Here is a 14102-nt window from a genome sequence, read left to right as displayed (position 1 = left end):
CAGTTCGCCAATGTGACAAAACAGCTTGTGGATCAACATCAAGCACGCCTAGCAGATCTCAGCACCGGGCTGTGGGAAGAGGCCGGTGAGCGCGAAAAATGTGCTCAGCATACCGCAGCTCTAGAGGGCATAACCTCGGACTTAAAGAAGGACTTCGAAAGGGTCGACCAGACAATCGACCGGGTCTCGGTACTGGAAAAGAAAAACGAAGATCTCGTGGCCGAAATAAAGGCACTTACTGCACAGATGGCCGAAATCCTAAAAGCTAAGGAAAATGCAGATGCCGCGGCTATAGAGGCTGATGCTCTAGTGGCTAAAAGGGTCCAGGATGCGCTGGACGCCGAAGCTGGCAGAGATAAAGGGGCGCCGCGATCGTCTCAACTAACCGAAGCAGAATTAGAGGCCGAAAGAATAAAACGGGCCGAGATCTTATATCCAGGGTATGCTGAGAGAGTGGCCAGTCAGGCCGCAGCGGATGCCGAACGACTGGAAACGGAATCACGAAGGCTGGACGGGTTTGCAAAGGCAAACGAGAAGAAGAAAAAGGCGGCCGCCTCCGTTTCAGCACCGACAAAAAGAAAGAGGCCGGCCCCTAAGAAAGTTCGGATAGCCGAGATGCTCAATGAAATCTCCGAACCGGTCTCTACGGGTACTTCGCAGCAAGACGATCAAGTCGAGGACGAAGTCGAAGAACAGCTGCGGTACCGGTCTAAAAGACCACGATCCTCCCAACAGACTAGGCAACCGCAACCGCCACCGCAACCGAAGAAAAAGAAGAGTGCCTATGAATTCACGGACTCGGAATAAGGACTATCCTTCTTTTTCTTATTTGCCTTAGTATTTATACTTTGTCTTTTCCGGCTATCTATAAATATATAAAGTTATTTTTGAATACCGGCCTTATTTTGCATTTCTGCATGATTTTGATAATTTTAAATAAAATAATCAAAAAGGGAGAAATTGTTAGATAAAAGATAGAGATTCTTCCAAAACTCCTCCCTCAAAATTTTTTCGAAAATTCTCTAAGTCTTTTTCAAAAATCGGCCAAACAAAACAACCGGCCTACGGTTGCATTTCTACATGATTTTGATAATTTTAAATAAAATAATCAAAAAGGGAGAAATTGTTAGATAAATTCAAGACCGGTTCGAATAAACCTAACTTAAACAAACTTCCCATGCAGGAACAAGGAACCGGACCGGATGAATAAGAGAACCAACTGAAGAAACCGAACCGGTCAAGTTACCATACCGATCAAGAGTATTCGGAGCATGACCAAACAAAGGAAGGATCGGCCAAAGCTCAAAACCGGAACCATCAAACAGCCGATCAATCCACAAGACAAGTATAACCGGAAGAAATCCGGTTACTACCGGAAGAAATCCGGTTACTTCACTATCAAAAGACATTCGGCCAAGTCAAGTGACCGACCTATACAAGAAGACACTTTGGGTATCTGTTGAGAATGATACCAAAGGAGCAGACTGAATACTTCCATATCCATGCAAGTCTGAGGAAAGCCTGTAGGCTGCAGAAGACAGTACTACCGGATCTTTCTACTTCAGGATAAGGTAGAAAGGAAATCTTCAAAGTACAGACAACTGTCCAAACAGACAGTGCCTACATTGAGTAAAAGACAAACCCAGCAGGTTTGCCTTACAGACCGGCATGTCTGAAACAGGATACCAGGTCTGAGATTGACCGTCAGGTCTGAGGAGACGACCGGCAGGTCTGAGACACTGAATCACTGCACCTCTGATCATCCAATCAGACTCAAGGCTTTGAAATATGACCGTTGGCATATTTCACCTATAAAAGGAGGCAGTTGCAGAAGAGTAAATGCGGGACATACATTGGGATAACAAGAGCTAAGAGCATTTACTACAATAACAGTGTGATATTCTAGAAAGCCTAAGTGTTGAAAGTTAAAGTGTGTTCTACAATTTCGGTATAAATTGTAAGAGTGTTATCGAGCAGAGAATAAGTCTCGATCGGCTTGTATTTGTATTCCTTAGTGAATATCCTTCTCGCGGTTTCGAGAGGAAGGGGTGACGTAGGAGTTTTATCTCCGAACATCCATAAAAAATCTGTTGTGTTATTTACTTTCTGTTGGCTTCATTACATAACCGACTAACTTAACCATACCACTCCAAACCAAATCTATACTAACCATACCGAACATCCAGATTGCCAAAACCGACCCACCATCTCCAAATCTACATCATCCGAAACCGACCGTGCCTATCATACAAGTGTACCGCTTCAACCTGAAAGCAAACCTCTTCCGCGCTTGAACCTAGTTCAAGGGTTTGTGACAGGTTGTGTAGTATTGAAACCCCGGTGTTAATCTCTAACCGGATTAACCACCACCCTACGAGTGAGAACCGCTAACCGGTCCAACCCCCGGTCCACCAGCGGCGACCTAGATCCTAACACTAAGATATCAAATGTTTTAAGTCCTACTATAAATATATTGATAGCTTGAATCTCAACAGCCACACTTCTTCTTCATTCGTCTAAATTTTAACAAATTAATATAACTTAAGTTGAATAATCTTGAGAGAAGAAATGTGGCTGTAGTTTAGTGGTAAGAATTCCACGTTGTGGTCGTGTAGACTTGGGCTCGAATCCCAGCAGCCACATATAACTTAATTGTCAATGATCTTAACTAAGTGATCAAATGTTTGAAGTCTTACTAATAATGCATTGTTGGGTTCGAATCCCAATAGCCACGTTTCATTTTTTTAGGTCTAAATTTTAACATATTAAGGTAATTTAAGTGTCAATTATCATAACTAAGATATCAAATGTTTTAAGTCCTACTATAAATGTATTGATAGCTCGAATCTCAACAACCACACATCTTCTTCATTCGTCTAAATTTTAACAAATTAAGATAACTTAAGTTGAATGATCTTAATTGAGAGATCAAATGTGGTTGTAGTTTAGTGGTAAGAATTCCAGTATAAATTTTAACATATTAAGGTAATTTAAGTGTCAATGATCTTAACTAAGAAATCAAATGTTTTAAGTCCTACTAAAAATGCATTGATGAACTCGAATCTCAACCGTCGCACTTCCTTTTTCATTCGTCTAAATTTTAACACATAGTGATAACTTAAGTGTCAATTATCTTAAATGAAAGATCAAGTGGGTTTGAAATATTTTTCTAAGATTTCTCTTTTGAAAAGCTGATTTTGAAATATAATGTGAAGGGAATTAATTTTAAGGTTATTGAAAAATCAAACTTTTTAGAAAAATGAGGTTTTATAGACAACTTCGTAACTTACTATCTCGTTAAATTTAGAAGACATTGAGATATTTAATGGGAAGTGTATCATATGCCTACTTTAATTTTTTTTTTTTAATTTTAATTATCCCATGACTAGAGAGTCACCACATAATTTAAGAAAATTAAGAAATTAAGAGAAATAAGTTTGGCGTTGGGTTACGTGTGAGAAAAAGTTTTTTAGACACTATGTCCCACAATGTCCTTATGTCTCTACTAATTAATTTTGGTCATTTTTAAAATTATTTACGCTTTACAATGTTAAATATTTTATGCTACCCTAGGATCACATAAGGCACAAACTTACATAAATGAAAAAGCCAACAAAATTCAAATGAAAGCCTAAGTCTAAAACAAAACAAAATATATTTGAAAAATAAGCCAAAGGATCGTGGTTAGCCTCCATAGTCGCAAAACTTGATTTTGGTCAAAGTGTGAACCCAACTCGGTCGTGGGTGAAGAAAGAACACTAGGCTCGGTCTCGGATGAAGAGTGTCACTAGACTCGGTCTCGGCCTCCCTCTCGGACGAAATATGCATCCTCGGTCAAACAATGTGCAACATGTACAGCGAACGTCAGTCCTCACTCATTGGGTACACAAACATCGGTCTCAAACTTCAACAATAGCGGGTGAAGGTGCTCTCGGTCGTGGAATGCAAGAATGTGCAAAAACGTTGGTCCTAGGGTGCAACAGTTGTCTATCGGGTGTAGAAAGCAAGGTCATGGCTTTCAACAACAACAGGTGAAGGGGCTCTCAGTCGCAACATGCAGTAGGGCTCCTATCGAGTGCAAATCGTTGGTTCTAATGGGTGGCAAGCGAGCTCCTTTTCCTCGGTCCTAGGTGTATAGAAGGCTTATATCGGGTGTAGAAATATCAGTCCTAAAGGGTGTCAAGCAGACTCTTTTTCTTCAGTCTTAGGTGTGTAGTAGACTCCTATCAACTGTAGTACCAGTCCTAAAGAGTGTCAAGCGAGCTCCTTTTCCTCGGTCATGTGTGTAGTAGGCTTCTATCAGGTATAGGAATGTAGCCAACACCATGTTTGTTTCCTCGGTCCTAGGAGAGTAGCAGGTCTCCGTCAGATACAGATCCTTGGTCCTAGCATGAAACAACTCCCACTCGGTCTTAGACAAGCAACACGTCTCCCTTGGGTGGAGATTATAGCCCAAAGAGTCTAAGTATATAATACAAAATAATAAACTCTAAGGAATGTTTATCGATCGGATGCGCTGGAAAAACAAACATTGGGTTTCCATCGCTCGATCGGATAGAAACCAGCTATAGTAGCCATTAGTTAAACCCTTACTTTGGTCGGAAGTGACGAAAAAACTAGCTAGGGCTAATTCCTCTCGGTCGGGTGAAGAACCTGCAATAGTTGGGTGCATTCCCTCGGTCCTAAGCATTAGTAGGGGAGCAAATGATTTTCTCAGTCGAGTATAGGATCAGCAGCACACCCTAGGATAATTTCATCGGTCCTAAATGTCATGAAACTAGTTGAGCGTAGAGCCATGCTAGTTTTCTCGGTCATGTGTGCATAGTAGCATCTAGAAGCGCTGAAAGCGTCGGGAAGACGTCGATCTCCGCGTGTAGAAGAACTCCTTAGTCGATTAGCATTCATGCGCGCTTTATAGTGCCTTTTTCTTGGTCCGATGCTCCTCCAACGCTTTCTAGGGTAGGGCTACAAATGAGTCAAGATGCTTGTGAGCCGCTCGGTCAAAACTCGACTTGAGTTTGATTTTGACCAAGTTTGAGTCGAGCTCGAGCCGAGTCGTATAATATTCGAGTCTAGCTCGAGCTTATATAAATACTTACTCGAAAGTTTGTCAAACTTTTTCGAGCCTAATAATAAATAATATATTTATTTAAATATTTAAACCTAAAATTTAAAATAAATATTTTTTCTAAATAAATATTTGAAAATTTAATTGTATTCAATTTTTTCGAGTCGAGTCGAGCTTGAACTCAAATTTATGAACTTGTTCGAACTCGAGTTCGAGTCGAGTTAATAAATACTTAATCGAGTCAAGCTCGAGCTCAAGCTGGCTTGACTTATTTGTATCCCTACTCCAGGGTGCGTTTTTCTGGTCATATACGCCGCTACAACGCAAGTATGTCGTTCTTCTGATTTTTGACATAACCCTAGCTAACTAAGTACACTAAATCGATTCCAATTAAAACAAAACTATGTAGAAACGTTAGTAACACCTAAAAATTAAATTATATTACACAAAAACCTAGATCTAACATTCATAGAAAATTAAAAACAAACAGTACAAAACAAGACAGATTATATATTTTTAGCTTAGTTTTTAGGGTTCTTTGAAAAGATTTTCGGTCAAAGGTCTCAAATCTAACATTAAATCACAATTCTTCTGAGCCAAAATGTTTAAAGCATTTATTAAACGCTTTTAGCTCGAAAGGATCCAAAGTTTTTGACCGGGGTCTTTCAAATGGCTAGTTCTTGAGCCGATTTTAGTTTAAAAAAAAGTTTTAGGTCAAGGGACCTTTGATTACATTTAGTTTCTGTCTTTTTGTTGTTTTATGATTTATTTATTTACATGTCAATGCAGTTTACATATTTACATGATTATAATGAAGAAAATTAAAGCCAGTCACATATAAAATTAAAGCATGGAAACATGTTTTCGTTATAGACAAATTAAAAAAAAATTGAAAGGGAATCAAGAGGGAGCTTAATTATAATGGAGTTGCTCTGTTGATTTAAGGGTGACTCTAACCAAGATTCTAAGAAAATTTTGTGACTAACTTAACAAGAGTGGTGTTTGCTTAGAATTTTCAAGTGGAGAAAACAAGTAGCAGCCTAAGGGCGTTTGGAGATGAAAAGTTGTGTCAATTCTAAGGTGCTAAGGGTGTTCAATTTATAGGAAAATCATGGAAAACCCTAGGGGTCAAGTCTCATTTACCCCACCTTTACGTCATGAGTAAGGTTTCTCGTGACCTTGTCAAAATTTAATTTATTTTTATTTTAAAATACCAAGTCTTAATGTATCATGGGCCTTTGCATTATAGGTCGTTCCACCACCTTCTTAGTTATTTTTGAACTTGAATTTAAAATTCAAGTGATGAGCAAGTTATGGACTCCCCCTTTCTTGCTCATGGTTGGAATCTTCTAGGTTCTTCCACCCCATTTTTGAACTTGCAACTCTTCAAAGTGTTTCTCCTATTTTGCCTAAAAAATGAAAGGAAAAATATTTTATTTATTCATATTCTAAGAAAAGAAATCTAATATATATATATATATATAATGATGCTTAATTTTTAAAGTGTCCGGATTGCCGGGTCGAGAGCTGTGGTTAATTTGGATATTTGGGTCGGATTGTGGGTTGACCCGTTTTTAAATTTAAAACGGTTAAAAATAAAATTAAAAATGTTAGAGGTATGTTTCGAACTTGCAACCTAACAAAAACAAGTACAACACTTTAACCAACTAGGCTACAAAGACTTTATATTTTAAATTCAACACCAAATTTGATAAACGCGGGATGTTTTAATATTAATATAAGTTCAAATTTTTAACTAACTAATCTATATATATATAATGATGCTTAATTTTTAAAGTGTCCGGATTGCCGGGTCGTGAGGTGTGGTTAATTTGGATACTTGGGTCGGATTGTGGGTTGACCCGTTTTTAAATTTAAAACGGTTAAAAATAAAATTAAAAATGCTAGAGGTAAGTTTCGAACTTGCAACCTAACAAAAACAAGTACAACTCTTTAACCAACTAGGCTACAAAGACTTTATATTTTAAATTCAACACCAAATTTGATAAACGCGGGACGTTTTAATATTAATATAAGTTCAACTTTTTAACTAACTAATCTATATATATATAATGATGCTTAATTTTAAAGTGTCCGGATTGTCGGGTCGAGAGCTGTGGTTAATTTGGATACTTGGGTCGGATTGTGGGATGACCCGTTTTTAAATTTAAAACGGTTAAAAATAAAATTAAAAATGCTAGAGGTAAGTTTCGAACTTGCAACCTAACAAAACAAGTATAACTCTTTAACCAACTAGGCTACAAAGACTTTATATTTTAGATTCAACACCAAATTTGATAAACGCGGGACGTTTTAATATTAATATAAGTTCAACTTTTTAACTAACTAATCTATATATATATAATGATGCTTAATTTTTAAAGTGTCCGGATTGCCGGGTCGAGAGCTGTGGTTAATTTGGATATTTGGGTCGGATTGTGGGTTGACCCGTTTTTAAATTTAAAACGGTTAAAAATAAAATTAAAAATGCTAAAGGTATGTTTCGAACTTGCAACCTAACAAAACAAGTACAACACTTTAACCAACTAGGCTACAAAGACTTTATATTTTAAATTCAACACCAAATTTGATAAACGCGGGATGTTTTAATATTAATATAAGTTCAAATTTTTAACTAACTAATATATATATATATAAGGGCAAATTACCTGGGCGGCCCTCAAACTATCTCGATCGCTCACTTTTGGCCCTCAAACTAATTTTTGAAACAAATCGCCCCTTCAACTTTTATAAAGGTCACCAGTGGCCATTCCGTCAACTTTTTAGTTAAACCTAACCGTTTAAGTTTAAAATATTTTTTTTTTATATATTATCTTTAATTTTATATTTTATATTTATATATATAATTATTAAATCGCTTATATATAATAATATATATATTATTATTAAATTTTATATAATTATTAAATCTTTTATATAATAAATAAATAATATATATATTATTTATTTTTATCTATATATATATATAATTTATATATATTATCTTTAACTAATTTATATATAATATTTATATAATATATATTTTAAAAAATAATTTAAGTGTTAAAAGTATTTGAGTAGTTAGAAGGTTATAATTATTTTTAATTTTTTAAATTATTTTGTAAAATATATATTCTATAAATTCTATAAATTTATTTATATATATATATATATAATTAATGATTAGGGATAATCCATATAATTTATTTTTAAACTTTGTTTTATATATATTAAAAATAATTTATAAAAGTAATTGTAACCTTCTAACTACTCAAATACTTGTAACGCTTAAATTATTTTTTTAAAATATATATTATATATAAATTAGTTAAAGATAATATATATAAATTATATATATATAGATAAAAATAAATAATATATATATTATTTATTTATTATATAAAAGATTTAATAATTATATAAAATTTAATAATAATATATATATATATATAATATTATATATAAGCGATTTAATAATTATATATATAAATATAAAATATAAGATTAAAGATAATATATAAAAAAATAATATTTTAAACTTAAACCGTTAGGTTTAACCAAAAAGTTGACGGAAGGGCCACTGGTGACCTTTATAAAAGTTGAAGGGGCGATTTGTTTCAAAAATTAATTTGAGGGCCAAAAGTGAGCGATTGAGATAGTTTAAGGGCCGCCCAGGTAATTTGCCCTATATATAATGATGCTTAATTTTTAAAGTGTCCGGATTGCCGGGTCGAGAGGTGTGGTTAATTTGGATATTTGGGTCGGATTGTGGGTTGACCCGTTTTTAAATTTAAAACGGTTAAAAATAAAATTAAAAATGCTAGAGGTATGTTTCGAACTTGCAACCTAACAAAAACAAGTACAACTCTTTAACCAACTAGGCTACAAAGACTTTATATTTTAAATTCAACACCAAATTTGATAAACACGGGACGTTTTAATATTAATATAAGTTCAACTTTTTAACTAACTAATCTATATATATAATGATGCTTAATTTTAAAGTGTCCGGATTGCCGGGTCGAGAGCTGTGGTTAATTTGGATACTTGGGTCGGATTGTGGGTTGACCCGTTTTTAAATTTAAAACGGTTAAAAATAAAATTAAAAATGCTAGAGTTATGTTTCGAACTTGCAACCTAACAAAACAAGTACAACTCTTTAACCAACTAGGCTACAAAGACTTTATATTTTAGATTCAACACCAAATTTGATAAACGCGGGACGTTTTAATATTAATATAAGTTCAACTTTTTAATTAACTAATCTATATATATATATATAATGATGCTTAATTTTAAAGTGTCTGGAATGCCAGGTCGAGAGTTGTGGTTAATTTGGATACTTGGGTCGGATTGTGGGTTGACCCGTTTTTAAATTTAAAACGGTTAAAAATAAAATTAAAAATGTTAGAGGTAAGTTTCGAACTTGCAACCTAACAAAATAAGTACAACTCTTTAACCAACTAAGCTACAAAGACTTTATATTTTAAATTCAACAACAAATTTGATAAACGCGGGACGTTTTAATATTAATATTAGTTCAACTTTTTAACTAACTAATATATAATGATGTTGAATAAATTGATACTTGGGTCGGATTATGGGTTGACTCACCCATAAACTTAAAACGGTTAAAAAATATCAAAAAATGTTATCCGTAATTTTTTTTCACGATTTTTATATTATTACTCGTGCAAATGCACGGGCTAAATGCTAGTTAACATTAAAAACACAAAATTTAATAGGAAAAGACTAAGTTGAAAATCGATAGAACTAGTCTTATATCCAAAAATATTTTATTTAATGAAAACTTAATTAAACTAATCTATTTAATCTAATTAAACAAAATAACAAATTTAACAAAAATAAATTGAAAAATTCGTTAACATGGATATATAAAAAAACGTTTTTTTTATGGAAAATATTTATTATTTTTGTTTTATCCTAAGTCATTGATTAATTAAAACTTTTTTACATAATAACTTATTTAATCAAAATATAAGCAAACAAATTATTTAAACAAAAATGTCCAAAATCTCATTATTACATAAAATAAACGTTTTTCTTGAAAAAAAACTATTTTATTACTTAAGGTGATATTAAATGATAAAACACCTTAAATATATCAAGTATGACAAAGTCCTTGTATTTCCATAACTTAGGCTACTTATCACCTTAAATTTATTGAAATCTAAAATCAAATTTTCTTAAAAGTTAAATTATTTTAAAAATTGTTGTTTATAAACTATAAACATCGGGGTAAAAAATGAGTGTTTAGAAAGTGTCAATGATCTGCAGACACAAATACTTTTTTATTGGTTTAAATTTTAACACATCAATGTAACTTAAGTGTCATCTTATCTAAGAGATCAAATTTTCAAATCCTACTTAAAACGCATTGATGAGTTTGAATCCTAGCCGCCATACTTTTTTTTATTACTCTAAATTTTGTTTGAATCCTAGCCGCCATACTTTTTTTTTATTACTCTAAAACACATTAAGGTAACTTAAGTATCAATGATGTTAACTAAGAGATCATATATCTTAAGTCATACTAAAATGCACCGATAGACTCCAATCTCAACATCCACTCTTCATTTTTCATTGGTTTAAATTTTAGTACATTATTATAAAAAAGTAGGAAAATTTTCGTGCGATGCACACGGATAAAGATAAAAATAAAATAAATTAAAAAAATTATAATAATATTTATTCAATGTTTAAAATTACTAAAATAAAAAATATAACGCTCTCATTTCACATTTTATTCACTTCGATAAAACAACTTATTTTCTCACATGTTTCATCACATATTTTTTCCAAATGAATCTCTCATTTTGTGACTTTACACTTTCACTTTGTCAATCAAATATTTGGATTCATATTTTTTAATAATTAGCATCGTGACCTCACACTTTGGTCAATTAAATATTTTATTCATATTTTTTAATAATTAGCATCGTGACCTCACACTTTGGTTAATTAAATATTTGATTCATATTTCTTTAACCACTTTCAAATGATACCGGTCTATTATCCCTCGACAAACCACATCTCAATCACATTTGATTAAAGATTGTACTTGTTTTGTTAGGTTGCAAGTTCGAAACCTAAAAATAACATTTTAAATTTATTTTTAACCGTTTTAAGTTTATGGGCGGGTCAACCCACAATCCAACCCAATTATCCATTTACTCTCACATAAATATCCAAATTAACCACAGTTCTCGACCCGGCAATCCGGACACTTTAAAAATTAAGCATCATTATATATATAGATTAGTTAGTTAAAAATTTGAACTTTTATTGTTAAAATGTCTCGCGTTCATCAAATTTGGTGTTGAATCTTAAATATAAAGTGTTGTTAGCCTAGTTGGTTAAAGGGTTGTACTTGTTTTCTTAGGTTGCAAGTTTGAAACCTAAAAATAACATTTTTAAATTTATTTTTAACCGTTTTAAGTTTATGGGCGGATCAACCCACAATCCGACCCAAGTATCCATTTACTCACATAAATATCCAAATTAACCACAACTCTCGACCCGACAATCCGGACACTTTAAAAATTAAACATCATTATATATATAGATAGAACAACGAATTAAGCATACAACCCGCAAACACACTTAATCATTTAACCAGACGCAAAATTTGTCGACTGACGGGCTCAAAAAATGTGGTCACAAGAGGTTAAACAAATAGCACACAAACACACTTAATCATTTAATTAGGCGCAAAACTTGCCTGAATGATCTTAATTTAAAGATTAAATGTGACTGTAATTTAGTGGTAAGAATTTCACGTTCTTGTCATGGAGATCTAGGATCTAGGATCATTGGGGCATGATTGTGGAGTGTCATGCTAGTTCTCTTTTAATTCAAAAAAAAAAACTATATTTTAACACATTAAGATAACTTAATTGTCAATGATCTTAACTAAGATGTCAAATGTGGTTGTAGATTAGTGATAATAATTTCACGTTGTAGTCACGGAAACCTGGGCTCGAATCCTATAAACCACACTTCTTTTTTCATTGGTGTTATTAATGTGCTCGAATCTAAGCAACCACACTTCCTTTTTTATTGGTCTAAATTTGAACACATTAAGGTAACTAAGTGTTAATGATCTTAACTAAGAGATCAAATGTTTTAAGTTCTACTAAAAATGCATTGATGAGTTCGAATCTAAACCGCCACACTTTTTTTATTGGTCTAAATTTGAACACATTAAGATAGCTTAAGTATCAATTATCTTACCTAGTAGATGTGTAAAAGAAACAGCATATTGATAAATTCTTTTTTTTTCCAAAATCAAGAGTGATTAGTTTGAAATTTCTTCTTTTTGTGAAATAACCGAAATTAGCGAATTTTTTACCATAAAAGAAATCCCTTCCTTTTTTTTTTATAAAAGTAAGGAAATAAATCCGAAACATATAAAATGCAGTTAATCCTGCTGTGAACAGAGCTATTATTGCAAAAATCTGTGAATACAACCAACTATCATTAAGAATTTCATCTTTAGACCAAAAACAACATTGCCTGTCCTCGGATTCCATTATCAAGAAGTGTATCGACGGCTTTTTATACCAATTTCTCTTGGCACATTACTAATTCTCCTGGCGTAGATAAAAATTCACTAAAAAAATAAATGAAAAATAAATAATAAAAATATAATATTTTCAGATATCTAAATTTTAAAATAAGTATTTCATTTTGAAAAATATCTAATAGATCAAATATTTTAAATTCGTTTTATACCCTATACACTAATTAAAGGGGATTGTGACAGATGGACTGTGCTAACTATTTGAAAATAAATTTGAATAAAAAAATCAATATATTGTCATAATGTTTTTAAATATATATAAATGCAAAGATTGAATTTAATTGATTTGGTAAACACAATAACTATACAAGAACAAGAACGAAAGAAAATCTTGGGAGATTTTTATTAAATATCAAAATGTGTAAGAACATAATATCTTTGCGATATGAGGATAAGGGGACATATGTTTTGATCATCATATTCAAAATTCTAAACTAGCCCTTAGTCTATCATTATATATTAAAATTAAATATAAACATTGTAAAAGTTTGTTGGAGGTTTAATCTGGAATTATAAGAAAGTTAAAATTAATTAATACAAAATCTCTAATTAAAACTAGTTAGATCTACTTATCTCAACAATAAATTTATAGATGAGTTACTCCGATTTGAAACTTATCATTTGAACATAGATGAATTGTCTTGATTATTTGAAAAAAAAAAGTATAAAAGAAAAAACAAGGTCATTATCTTTTACATTATATATGAATATTCCATCCTTTTAAAAAAAATGAATATATTATCTTAATCTCAATTAAATTATGTGAATTTCAAAATAAATTTATGGTTTTTTTGGTTCGTCAATTTAAAGAATTGCATTAATGTTAGATATTCTATATTTAGTTTTCAAATTCTGGCAAATTATATTTATAACATCTGCATTGAGATTTTGTAGATATTATTTTAGTTTGCTATTAAATTATTTTTTAATGTCTAACTTTGATTTAAAATGAATAATAATTACTGTTATAAAATATAAATAAATAATTTCATGACCTTATAATGTTATTTAGAATTAAATAGACTAACATTACTACCTAAAAGACTACCTAAAAGACGAATGTCATATATTAATTGTACTAGCTTCCTAGATTTAAATAAATAAATTACATCAAACTTTACAAAATTCTCCCACACTTAAATGACAATCAAACTATCCCTAAGAGATTGTTTGATGTTTTTTTTATAGTTGTAGAAAATATACATTTCATACCAACAAAATATTTGATTTTTTAAAATAAAATAAAAATATTTTAATATTTTTGTTTAATGAAATGAAAGATGAAATTATTAAAAGTAAAAGTTAAAAAATATGATATTTGACTTTTTAATAAAAAAGAAACAAAAACCCTTGTATGAGTTATCAGATGATTTTTACATTGAATTGATTAGATTACTTTTTTATTTCATAATTATGGAATTAGATGTTATA

Source organism: Impatiens glandulifera, chromosome 8 (genome assembly GCF_907164915.1).
Source record: "Impatiens glandulifera chromosome 8, dImpGla2.1, whole genome shotgun sequence".
NCBI classification, from domain to species: Eukaryota; Viridiplantae; Streptophyta; class Magnoliopsida; order Ericales; family Balsaminaceae; genus Impatiens; species Impatiens glandulifera.
Note: the sequence above shows the minus strand (reverse complement) of the source record.